We start from the raw sequence: 14,352 nt of genomic DNA on the forward strand, positions 1-14,352 counted from the left end.
AGTGATGGATGTTTCCTAAGGATCTTCCTCCTTGAGAAGTTCTGAACTCAATTTTTGTCTCTTCAGCTCTGAGAACTTTTTGAACATTCCACTCTACTTTTAGCACTCTCCTTGGCTTCTCATTTGTTACCCTGTGCAATCGAATGGGCAATTTCCTGGAGGGCACAACCTGTGCTGAGTGTCAGATTCACTTTTATGTATTTCTCCCCTCTCGAGATCTTGGCCACCCAAATTCTATCTGGCCTCACAGACCTTAAACTCACTTTTTGTCCCCCTAGTCTTGTGATATTATGTGACATTCTGGTGGCTTCTCTGCCTTTTGAGAGCCATTTTCTACTTAGTGTTTGGTCCCAAAACTGGCAGGTATTCTAAAGGAAAACAGCAACATGCAAGAAGTTGTGTTTACTCAGTGAATTTCATGTCTTCCCCTCTGAAGTCCTAGCTCTCTGATGCCTTCAAAAAAGAAAATTCTTTTTCATATTTTACCTGATTTTTCTAGTTGTTCTCAGAACAGCATTGGTCTGCTACAAGTTACTACATTTTTAAAAAAAGATTTTATTTATTCATGAGAGAGAGAGAGAGAGGCAGAGGGAGAAGCAGGCTCCATGCAGGGAGCCCGACGTGGGACTTGATCCAGGGTCTCCAGGATCACGCCCTGGGCCGAAGGTGGCGCTGAACTGCTAAGCTACCTGGGATGCCCATCTTTTTTTTTAAAACAATAATCCCTACACCCAATGTGGGGCTTGAACTTACAGCCCCAAGATCAAGAGTCACATGCTCTACAGACTGAGCCAGCCAGTGGCACCCAAGTTAGCTCATCTTGAAGCAAAATTTTCTTGTGCACTATGGTATATTTTACTGAAGTATAGGTGACATACAGTATTATATTACTTTCAGCTGTACAACATAGACAATTCTATACATTATGAATACTCACCACAATAAGTGTAGTTACCATCACCATACAATTATTACATTATTGACTATATTACCTATGCTGTACTTTTCATACCTGTTACTTATTTAATTTAGAACTGGAAGTTAATCCCCTTGACCTATTTTGCTCACCCTCCCACCTCTCTCCACTCTGGCAGCCACCAGTTTGTTCTCTGCATTCATGAGTCTATTCCTGATTTGGTTTGTTTTTTGTTTGTTCATTTGTTTGCTTTTTTAGATTCCACTTACAAGTGAAAGCATGGTATTTGTTTTTTTTTCTGTCTGATTTGTTTCAGTTAGCATAGTAGCCTCTAGATCCATCCATGTTGTGAATGGCAAGATGTCATTCTTTTTATGGTTAATATTCCATTGAATACATACAATATTTTAGTGAGTATTGGGCCTCCAAGAGTTTTCTTGTATATTTATCTAATTTAAGTGGTCCATAAGTAGATAGGAAACCAGATGTTTGAGATATATGTTTAATGATGATGACGACAGTGTAGCACTGTGTGTGTACCAGTCAGAGTTCAGTGCAGGAAACAGAAGCCACTTTAAGAAGTTTAAGAAGTAAGCAATGCCTTTCAACCTCTTGATTTACAAAATGGAATTATACAACCTGTTTCATTAAATACATCATACATTATGGCATGCTGTCAGCGTGGTACATATGCAGCCTTATTCTTCAATGCAACCTATCATATTCCATAGTATGGATGTCCTATAATGAATTTAGCCATTGTTCTATTGATGAACATTCATGTTGTCCCCGGGTTTTTTGCCAATAAAAATGACACTACAGTAAATGTCTTTGTGACAGTGAGTCGTGGTACTTTTATTTCTATGCAGTAGAAGTTTCTAAGTGAGAATGTTGGGTCAAAGGGTATACATATTTTGAAACTGTAATAAACACAACCAGATTACATTCCAAAAAATTTTAAAACAATTTATGGGAATAGATTTGAAACAGAACTGAACCCTTACAAAGTTGCTAGAAGGTCTAAAAGAGTGGGGTATAGGCTGGATTTAAAATAATAGATCCAGAAAAATACAGAACTGAAACTTCAAGGGAGCTACTAACTCTGATGTCATCCCTCGAGCTCTGCCAAGAGTCAAGAAGCTGCCATTGAATTCACCTCTCCAAGCGGTCTGTGAATATTCAGGGAGCTAGACAAAAAGCATCCATCGCTATGATCCCATGATTAGAAACTGGATCAAGAAACTGCTGTTGCTGCCTTTGCTAGGGGTAACCCCTTGTTTTTTTTTTTAAGATTTTATTTATCTGAGAGAGAAAGTGAGTGAGAGAGAGAGAGCTTGAGCTTGGGGAGGGAGAGGAAGAAGCAGACTCCCCTGCTGAGCGGGGAGCCAGAGCGGCTGGCTGGCGGCTGGCGTTTGATACGGGATCATGACCTGACCCAAAGACAGACATTTAATGGACTAAGCCTGCCAGGTGCCTTTTTGTTGTTGTTGTTTGTTTGTTTGTTTGTTTGTTTTTGATACCCAAGAAGCTGGAGAAGAAACACTGCAGGAAAACCTCATATATACAAACAGGACTGCTCTTTCCAGCTTGTGAGCTCACTTCCACCTGCCAGAAATCACATAAGTGCATCTACTTCTTGATCTCTAATTTGCATGCAAAACCCGAGCTGCATGAGATTAAGAGATGGAAATGGAAGTGGAGTAAACCAATCCATAGTATTAGCACAGTCTATGATTATTATATAGTATTACTAACTACTTCACATAAGCCTGGATAAGACACTAATTTCAGCTATCCACTGCCTACCTCTGGACCTTAGAAGTGAGGGAAGAGACAAAGGCAACTCAAAAAACAGGAAATGCATATGACTTACAAAATTATGGGAAAAGATTTTTTTTAAAAGACTTTACCCATTTATTCATGAGAGACACAGAGAGAGACTCCCCGCAGGGAGTCTGATGTGGGACTCCATCCCAGGACCACTGGATCACAGCCTGAGCCAAAGGCCCAACCACTGAGCCACCCAGGCAATCTGGGAGAATGATTTTTAAACAATGCACAAGTAATTCTAAATCAGTAATAAAATTAGTTATCTTTTGGGGGGCTTTTAAAATTAGTTAATATGTAATTAGAGACAACCTGAAGCTGTACAGAGCAATAAAATAGACACTTTTATTTACTGTTGAAGAGAGCAGAAAGCAGTTCAAATACTTTCGAAAAGAAATAGACCATATATGTCAAGAATCATTACTGATAGTCATACATTGTGACCCAGTAATTCCAATTTGGGGAAACTATCCTAAGGTAATATTCCTAATATACTGAAAAGAGGCTTATACTCAAAGATACTTATTGTAGCATCATTTATGATAGGGAAAAATTGGAAACAACCCAAATATAATAATAAGGGAATGCTTAAGTAAATTTTCGAATATACACAAAATTAAATATTTTGCAGCCATAGAATAATGCATTAGCGAAAAGATCATAATGTTACCAGAGGCTTTTATTTTAATCAGTTGATCAATATAAGTACAATGCCTAAGTTCTATGAACTTTTCAAGGACCTACAAAGGTACTTGAAACTTGACAAAAATTACTGGCTTGGAAACAGAAAGATAACTGAAAAATAAAGTCAGTAAATGTTTAAGTAAAGGCTGAAAAATGTAACACAACAGTTTTATATATTATTACATTTTGTGTTCAGAAAAAAACTTCAATATTTTGGAAAAATTGTTGGTTGGATTGTATCTGTTTGTAGGAATTCCTGAGCATATATAATCCGTGCCAAGAATTCATAACTAATAGTAAATTTAAAAAACAAAATTTATTTATTTATTTATTTATTTATTTAAGTTTCAAGTTTTAATTTTAATTTTAATTAGCATACAGTATAATATTAGTTTCAGGGGTAGAATTTAGCAAATCATCACTTATGTATAACAACCAGTGCTCATCACAAGTACCCTTTTTTTAAAAAAAGATTTTATTTATTTATTTGAGAGAGAGATAGAGCATGAGTAGGGGGCAGAGGCAGAGGGAGAAGGAGAAGCAGATTCCCCGCTGAGCAGTGATTCCCGATTTAGGGCTCAATCCCAGGACCCCGAGCTGAAAGCAACTGCTTAACCAACTGACCCACCAGGCGCCCCAAAAAGTGTCCTCCTTAATACCCATCACCCATTTAGCCCAACCCCCTGACCACCTCCTCTCTTATAACCATCAGTTTGTTCTCTATAGTTAAGAGTTTGTTTTATGGTTTGTCTCCTTTTTTCCTCCATGTTCACTTGTTTTGTTTCTTAAATTCCACATATGAGTGAAATCATATGGTATTTGTCTTTCTCTGAATGACTTATTTCACTTAGCATAATATACTTAAGCTCCATCCATGTTGTTGCAAATGGCAAGAATTTATTCTTTTTATGGCCGAGTAAAAATCTCCACCTCTTCTTTATCCATTCATCTGTCGATGGACATTTGGACTCTTTCCATAATTTGGCTATTGTTGATGTTGTTGCTATAAACATTGGGGTGCATGTATCCCTTCAAATCGGTATTTTTGTATCCATTGGGCAAATACTTGGTAGTGTAATTGCTGGATCATAGGGGAGATCTATTTTTAACTTTTGGAGGAATCTCTATACTATGAAAAATGAAATTTAAGTTTTACTTCTAATTTTTAGCAAAAGATATATTTAATGTAGGATATGAGTATATGTTAAAGTATATGGTAAGATGTGAGGTGGTGCCTTCAAAAGCAGGAACGCTTAGGGTTCAGCATGGTCTTAAAATATTCTGCATATATTTTGAGCACCTACTATGTGCCAGGCACTTAATACGCACCATCTTCCTTGTTTTTCTTTTTTTAAAAAAGATTTTATTTATTCATGAGAGATACACAGAAAGAGAGGCAGAGACACAGGCAGAGGGAGAAGCAGGCTCCATGCAGGGAGCCTGATGTGGGAGTGGATCCCAGGACTCCAGGACCACACCGTTGGCCAAAGGCAGGCGCCAAACTGCTGAGCCACCGAGGGATCCCCTTTGTTTTTCTTTAAGTAATCTCTACATCCAAGTTGGGGTCAAACTCACAACCCTAAGATCAAGTCTCATACTCTACCCATTGAGACAGTCAGGCGCCCCTGCACCATCTTCTTTAATCCCCACAACAGCTGGGAAAGGTAGAGCTGGAGTTTGAAGGCAGGTGGCTTTGACCCCAAGTTCTGAGCCCATAATAAGAACTGACATGTTATAAAATTGTTTACATGGTTCGATTATAATCTTAGAAACAATACGGTATTCATTGAAAGTAAAACATTTTTCTGACTTCTACTGTTCTGCACTCTCTAAAATATTTTTTGCAACAACCATGTAACATTTTTAAAAATTGGAGTTTGAGAATTCTTGTATGATAGTGACATCGCGTGGCCACAAGAGATCATTACAAAAGTACCCGTAAAATTGCTTTAATTTCAGTTTGGGAGCTGGCTACTAGAGGGCAGCACTGAGCTCTTTTCTGGTCAAATTCTCTGGGGCTGAACTTGGCAGAAAGTTGGGTCAAGATTCCACCTCTCCCCTCAAAACTACCATAAATAAATCAATAGATCAATACACCGATAGATAGACTAAATACCCTTAAATAGCCTCTTTGCATTCGGTAGCAGTATAACAAAGTTATTTAGCTCTGAGCCCTGGAACCATGCTGCCCAAATTTGATCCCTGACTCCACCACTTACTAGCTGCGTGAACTTGGCGGAATCACATAACCTCTCTGGACTTTTTCTCCACCTCCAAACTGAGAATAAGAATTGTCCTCACCGGGAGATCCCTGGGTGGCTCAGCGGTTTAGCGCCTGCCTTCGGCCCAGGGCGTGGTCCTGGAGTCCCTGGATCAAGTCCCACATCAGGCTCCCTGCGTGGAGCCTGCTTCTCCCTCTGCCTGTGTCTCTGCCTCTCTCTGTGTCTGTCTCTCATGAATGAATAAATAAAATCTTAAAAAAAAAGAATTGTCCTCACCTTCAGGCGCTTGGCTGGCTCAGTCGGTAGAGCATTCCACTCTTGATCTCAGGCTCACAAGTTTAAGGACTGCATTGGAAAAAAAATAAAATAATATTTCTAAAAAACAAAACAAACAAACAAAAAGAACCCCACCTCTTAGAGTTGTTATGAGAAATAAATGAAAAAATATACTGAGAGGACTGATCGTGCCAGTTGAGAGGAGATAATTGATAATTATGATATTGCCTCCTACCCCAAACTATCCTTCTTTGAAGAATATATATAGATATAGATATATAGATATATAGATATATAGATATATAGATATATCTATCTTGTTGAGTACCATAAGCAGAATTAACCAAAGAACTTTCAGTGGGATAGGGTTTATATAAGACATTTAAAGAGAGGTTGAGAATTGCAATTCAGAGCCTGCACTGGAATCAGGCAGATCCGGCTTTGAGGCTGGCCTGGGCAGGTTACCTGTTCTGCCTCAGCCTCATTTACCTAATATGGAGAAAATAATATTACATGCATCATAGAGTCTCTGTGACGATTGAAATGAGAGAGTGCCTTTCATGCTGGGACACAGTGATCCACACGTAGAGCTCACACAGCTTTTGTTTCCCTCCTTACCCTCGGTGGGGTTCTACGTGACATGGCAGCCTTTGTGGCAAAACGTGGACATTTGTCTAACATCCTTTCTTTTAGTTTTCCTCTCCTACTCTCATTCATCTTCCCCCAACTCCCTTGCTCCCCAGGTTCTCACGTGACTTCCTGACTGCAAGGAGTGACTTGTCTAAGCCTCGTTCTGGATGATTAACTAGGGACACATCATTCTGGACTTATTTTTATAGTCTGTGCCCAGACCCTGCAAAGCTATTCATTCTGTGTCTCTGTCTCAAAAGGAATACATAGAACCCAGGCTAATGCCAAGGAAAGCCTTTGCCCCTTTCCCATGATATATGTAATTGGGGAACCCTGCAGTGTCTAGCAGTACAAAAAAAATCATTAAATGTGAAGGGACTGTATTTTTGTCTTGGGAACTAATGTTAAAAGGGAAGCACAAGAGATGTGTCTGCCCTTGCAATCAGTCTTGTGGGGAGAGAGGGTCATTTTGGATGCTGTCATTACATGGCTTCTTAGGAAGTAAAAATCATTCAAAGATAACTGAATTCTGTAAATTATTAGGTTCTGATATTGAGAATGTAGAACAGGGACTGATATGTTTCAATGAAATCCAGTAGGATCCCGCTAACTTTCCTGTGCAATAGGTCAACAAGGCAATATTTAACCAGACAGTTTAGCTAAGGCTTTTGTTTTTAAGATTGTATTTATTTATTCATGAGAGACAGGGAAAGAGAGAGAGAGAGAGGCAGAGACATAAGCAAAGGTAGAAGCAGGTTCCATGCAGGGAGTCTGATGAGGGACTCTATCCCCGATTCCAGGATCGTGCCTGAGCCAAATGCAGATGCTTAACCACTGAGCCACCCAGGCGTCCCTTAGCTGAAGATTCTGACTCAGTGGTTCTAAAAAGTCTGTAGGCATGATCCCTGATTATACTCATGGATATGGAGTTTTTGAGTATTTTTTTTACTCACAAGGAATCCAAATAGTTCTAAAATGATCATTAATTATATTGTCACAGAAGTCTGGAGATCTAATGGGCATTTTTAAATCTATGGATAAATTCAATGGGTCCACACTGTAATTTTGTTTAAGAGGCAGTGGTGAAGAACTTTGACTCTAAATCTCAACCACTGGGATTCCTGGGTGGCTCAGTGGCTTAGTGCCTGCCCTTGGCCCACGGTGTGATCCTGGGGTCTCAGGATCAAGTCCCTCATCGGGCTCCCCGCTTGGGGCCTGCTTGTCTCTCTGCCTATGTCTCTGCCTCTCTCTCACTCTCTGTGTCTCTCATGAAAAAATAAATAAAATCTCTTTAAAAAAATAAATCTCAACCACTTATTTTCTTCACAATCTGGTTCTACCACCTACTAGCTGTTTGTCCTTGGGTAAGTTACTTGAACTCTGTGCTTCAGTTTCCTCATCTATAAAATATGGATGATAATAATATCAACCCTATAGGACTGTTGTAATGGTTCAGTTATTTAGTATATGTAAAGACCATAGAGCATTGTCTAGCACATAGTGAACCCTCAATAACTGTTAGCTATTAATATCTACCGAGAGGGGCACCTGGGTAACTGACTGAGGGGCTCAGTCAATTAGATGTCCTACTCTTGGTTTCGGCTCAGGTCATGATCTCAGGGTCAGGGATCAAGCCCCATGTGGAGCTCCATGCTCAGCAGGGAATCTGCCTGAGCATCCTCTCCCTCTTCCTCTGCCTCTCCTCCTTCTCTAAAATAAATAAACAAAACTTTAAAAATATTTACAGAGGGACTCAAGGGCTTATGGAACTCTTAATTTTAAAAAAATCACTTTAGGGGACACCTGGGTGGCTCAGTGGTTGAGTGTCTGCCTTCTACTCAGGTTGTGATCCCGGGGTCCTGGGATCGAGTTCCACATCAGCTTCACCACAGGGAGCCTGCTTATCCCTCTGCCTATGTCTCTGCTTCTCTCTGTGTCTCTCATGAATAAATAAATAAAATCTATTTAAAAATTTTAAAAAATCATTTTAGAAATTTTATTTATGTGCTAATTCCCAGCTACTTCTACTTATAATTTTGGAATTTTATGTCTATTCAGGATTTGGGAGCATTCCTTGGATGATGGTTTCTTGAGCATCTGGGATGCCATCAGAACTCTGTGAAGTATCTTCTGGGGGTTGTTCATGACACCATGGCACCAGTAGAGAAGCCTAGAAGGCCCTCACCTGTGTAAACATTTTGATCAGGTCACCCCAAAATTCTGTAATTAGGGATTGTTTACTCTGTCACCTTGTTTGTCTGGAGCCCTTACCAAAGCGGGAGCAGTCTTGGAGAGTGAGCACAAGAGATGTATCTGCACATCTGGAATTCAAATAGCATCTACCTCATGGATCATTGTGCAGATTAAAGGAGACAGAGCTTCTAAGAATGATTGTCACATCATCAGCACTCAGTAAATAACATTGCCTTATATATCTAAGTCTTGGTAACCTCATTTACAAAATGGGGAGAACAGTATCTATCTTCATGGTTGTTGTGAATATAAAATGAGATGATGTATATGTGAAACTGCCTACCATACTAAAAAAAGACAGATAATGATGAGTGTTGACAGGGACATGGAGAAACAAAACCCCTCATAAATTATTGCTAGTGGGAGTGTAAAATGGTACAGCCTCTGTGGAAAACAGTTTAGTAGTTCCTCAAAAAGTTCAACATAGAGTTATCCCATAATCCAACAACTCCAATTTTAGGCATATACCTAAGAGAAATAAAAACATATGTCCACACAAAAATGCATACATAATGTCCATGGAAGCATTATTCATAATAGCCAAAAAGTGGAAACCACTCAAATGTTCGTCCATGGATAAACAGATGAGCAGAAGTGGTATAGCCAATACAATGGAACATTATTCAGCCATAAAGAAGGAACGAGGTACTGACACATGCTACAACGCACATAACCCTTGAAACCATTATGCTAAATGAAAGAAGCCAGTAACAAATTGCCACATGCCATGTTTACATTTATGGAAAATGCCCACGATGGGTACAGGATTTCTTTGCAGGGGCATAACGAAAATGTTCTGGATTTGGACAGAGGTGATGGGTGTACAACCTTGTGACTGTATTTAAAAACACTGAATGGTATCCTTTAGATGAATGAATTTTGTGGTATGTGAATTATGTCTCAATAAAGCTGTTATTTTTTTTTAAAATGTCTGCCACATAGTAGCCCTAATGTAAAACGAATAATTTTCAGCCACCAACACCTCAGCGCTAAATTCTTAGGAATCTAGAACAGGGCCGTGAATGAATGGTATCCATTACAGAAGCCACTCAGGGAAAAAGGATAGATCTGGAGTATGGGAGTTTTGCTGAGGTCTGGGGTAAGTTGGAAGGAAACACAGTGAAGGCATTTAAGGGGTCTAGAAGGAGAGACAACCTATACCTACTTTGAATTCTTGCAGGGAGCCAGCCTGGATCATCTTTCATACCCTGGACCAAAGTCACAGCTGATGAATGTCCTGGCATTTATTTATTTTTTTTTAAATTACAGGTTTTTGATCATCATTATTCTTTTTATTTTTTAAAGATTTTATTTATTTATTCATGAGAGACAGAGAGAGAGAGAGGCAGAGACACAGGCAGAGGGAGAAGCAGGCTCCATGCAGGGAGCCCAATGTGGGACTCGATCCTGGGTCTCCAGGATCATGCCCTGGACCGAAGGCAGGCACCAAACCACTGAGCCACCCAGGGATCCCCTGTCCTGGCATTTAAAGCTGTCCCAGAGAAGGAGCTATGTGTGGCTATTCAACAGAAAGATAAAAGGAATAAAACAGAGGCAAATCCGAGGGTATGTCAGTCTGATTTTGAAAGGCAGAAGGCAGTAGTCGGCAGAGGATGCGTTTATCCAGAGGACTCTAGTTGTTTGTTAATCTCTGGGTCAATGCATTTAGGTCAGCACTAACTATGCTACAGGTAGGATCAATATAAAGGATTAGAAGTGTCTGTCTAAATCCTAATCCTGGTCTTGGTCTGGGGATGCCAAAGAGTGATTTACAAAAAGGTTTACTATCCCTCTCAATTATTTACCCCATTAATGGAATTTATCAGCAGACTGGAGTCCTTGGCAGGATTATGAACGTACAGAGGATGCACTGAGATGAACACACTGGGTAGCCGTGCCAGAGATTTGCATGTGCAGAAGGCAAATTGAAGACATTTGAGCAGTGAATTACATGGTGAGTAGTTGACAGCTCTTGTTTATTAGAAAGATTGTAATGGGGAAGAGACACAGCCCACATGGGAGCTGAGACTTTTGACTGAGATCTATCAGTTTTACTGCAGTATGTAGTAAAAATAGGAAAGAAAGAAAAAGAAGGAAAGAAGGCAGGGGGCGGGGGATGCCTGGGTGGCTCAGCAGTTGAGCGTTTGCCTTTGGCTCAGGGATTTGGGATCCAGTCCCACATCGGACTCCCTGCATGGAGCCTGCTTTTCCCTCTGCCTATGTCTCTGCCTCTCTCTGTGTGTCTCTCATGAATAAATAAATAAATCTTTTAAAAAAAGAAAGGGAGGGGGGAAGAACTTTCAACACTTTAAATCAAGATTGGGCTCAAAGGTTCTCACCCCAGCTTTCATTCAGATTCACTCATGATTCTTTTTTATTTCTTCCTGATGTTGTCTTACACAAACTGTTAACTTGATTCAGGCTGCAACAGCAAAGATCAATCATCCATAGAAGTCCTCGGCTTGACAAGCTAGGATAAGGAACCATTTCCCTCAGAGCTATTTGTCATAGTCTTTCTTTGTACATATTTAAAGAACAGTCCCTTTCCTTGTGAAATCAGCCTTCCCAACAGATTGTGAAAGCCACCTGAAATGAAATAATGCATCCCTATGCTCTAGCTACTTTCTACGAAAGCCTGATTCCATGCAAGTGTTTGAATCTGAGTTACCTAGGCAACGGCCCCAGAAGAGCTGTGGGTCAGTAGTATCCTATTTCCAAAATTTCGTACCTTCGAGCTTTTACTTATGTCCACATTTCCCATTAACCCGAGGAGGCTTCAGCCAGCTTGTTTTAAGACAGTGTCTTTTACACAGGGCTTTATAATTTTGTCTTTAAGTCCAAATCAGCAGGTGAAGGCATAGAGCATTTCCCTCCCTCCCTTCCTTCTCTGTTTCCTACTTTTTAAAAAAAGATTTTATTTATTTACTCATGACAGACACACACACACACAGAGGAGAGAGAGAGAGAGAGAGAGAGAGAGAGAGAGAGAGACAGGCAGAGGGAGAAGCAGGCTCCATGCAGGTAGCCTGATGCGGGACCCGATCCTGGGACTCCAGGATCACGCCCTGGGTCGAAGGCAGGCACCAAACCGCTGAGCCACCCAGGGATCCCTTTCCTACTTTTTTTTTGAAGAAAGAGTTTCCTTCTGCAAAATCTTGGGATCAGGAACAAAACTAAATCTTTGAGTAATATAGAGCTTTCTGGTTCTACAGGGAGTACTAGCAGAGTTAGAAATACTACCCAATGCATGAAATAGAACCCAGAAAAAAATGAAGGGACAAACTGTCAGCATGGGGGTTGTTTAATGAAGAGAAAAAGCAATCAAGAAAAAATAGCAAGAGCTACTTTCTAACATGAGGTTTGAAGAAAAACCGATGTTATAAATGTGTAAATTTGGAAAATGCTATTTTTAAAAAGCTAAAATTTTATGTAATTTTTTGTTTTGTTAAAAACACTCAACATGACACTGTCAACAAATTTTTAAGCGCACAAGACAGTGTTGTTAACTATATAAACTATACTGTACTGCAGATCTCTAGAATCTATTCATCCTGCTTGACTGAAACTCCATGCCCATTGAACAGCTCCCCTTTCCTTCTCTTCATAGCCCTCAGCAGCCATTATTCTCCTCTCTGCTTCTATGAGTTTGGCTATTTTAGTTATCTCACTTAAGTGGAATGCTGTAGTATTGTCCTTCTGTGACTGGCTTAGCATAATGTCTTAGCATAATGTCTTCCAAGTTCATGCATGTTGTTGCATATGGCAGGATTTACTTCTTTTTAAGGCTTAATAATATTCTGTTTATTTATTTAAGAGAGAGAGAGAGAGTGGAGGGGAGGGGCAGAGGGAAAGAGAGGGAGAGAATCTTTAGCAGGCTGCACATCCAATGCAGAGTCCGATGCAGGGCTTGATCTCATGACCCTGAGATCACAACTTGAGCTGAAATCAAGAGTCAGATGCTTAACCAACTGAGCCACCCAAGTGCTTATTTTTAATTAATTAATTAATTATTGATAAGAGAGAGAGAAGGCTTAATATTCTATTTGACATATGTACTGAATTTTCTTTATCCATTCATCCATCAATGAACATTTAGTTGGTTCCCCATCTTGGCTCTTGTGAATAGTGCTTCAATAAACACAAACGTGCACACAAACAAGCAGAGGGGAAAAAATGAGATCGAGATGGAGAGAGAGAGAGAAAGAGAGAGAGAGAGAAATCAAGAAACAGACTCCTAATTATAGAGAACAGACTGATGGTTACCAGAGTGGAGGGGGATGAATAGGTGATGGGGATCAAAGAGTGCACCTGTAGTGATGAGAACAGGATGTTGTACAGAAGTGTTGAATCACTATACTGTTCACTTGAAACTAATATTACACTGTATGTTAACTAACTGGAATTAAAAACTTAAAAAACATAAACATGCACATATCTCTTTGAGATCCTGATTTCAATTCTTTTGGATATATACCCAGAAGTTGAATGACTAGATAAGATGATAATTCTACTTTTAATACTTTGAGAGATGTCCAAACTATTTTTCAGTCACTGTACCATTTCATATACCCATCAGCAACAGCGTGCAAAAATTTCTCATTTTTCCACATCCCTGCCAACACCTGATTTCTTTTTGTTTTTTTATAATAGCCATCCTGACAGGTGTGAGGTGGTATCTCATTGTGGTTTTGAGTTACATTTCTCTGATGATGAGTGATGTTGAGTACCTTTTCTTGTACCTACTGGCCAACTTTTTTAAAAGATTCATTTTAGGGGATCCCTGGGTGGCTCAGCGGTTTAGTGCCTGCCTTCCAGCCCAGGGCGTGATCCTGAGGTCCTGGGATTGGGTCCCGCATCAGGCTCCCTGCATGGAGCCTGCCTCTCCCTCTGCCTGTGTTTCTGCCTCTCTTCTCTGTGTGTGTCTCTTATGAATAAATAAATAAAATCTTTTTTAAAAAGATTTATTTTTTAAAGATTTTTCATTTATTCATTTGAGAGACAGCAAGCACGCATACACAAAAGCATGAACAGGGAAAGAGAACCAGGCTCCCCGCTGAGCAGGGAAGCCCTACACCGGGCTCAATCCCAGGGTCCTGAGCTGAAGGCAGCCGCTTCACCGACGGAGCCACCCAGGCACCTGGGTTTATTTATTTGAGAGAGAGAGAGAGAGCGAGCACATGAGTAGGCTGAGGGGCAGAGGGAGAGGGAGACAGAGAATCCTCAAGCAGACTCTCGCTGAGCACAGAGCCCAATTCAGGGCTTGATCCCTGGACCCTGAGATCATGACCTAGCCAAAAAGTTAGATGCTTGACTGACTGAGCCACCCAGGCGCCCCTTCCTACTGGTCATTTGTATGTCTTCTTCAGAGAAACATCGATTCAAGTCCTTTGCCCATCTTTTAATTGGGTTGTCTTATTGCTATTGAGTTGTGGAAGTTCTATATATATTTTAAATATTAACCCCTTATCTCATATAGGGTTTGCAAATACTTTCTCCCATTCTATAGGTTGCCTTTTCACTCTGTTGATTGTTTCCTTTGCCTCA

The sequence above is a fragment of the Canis aureus genome, chromosome X, assembly GCF_053574225.1.
Source record: "Canis aureus isolate CA01 chromosome X, VMU_Caureus_v.1.0, whole genome shotgun sequence".
NCBI classification, from domain to species: Eukaryota; Metazoa; Chordata; class Mammalia; order Carnivora; family Canidae; genus Canis; species Canis aureus.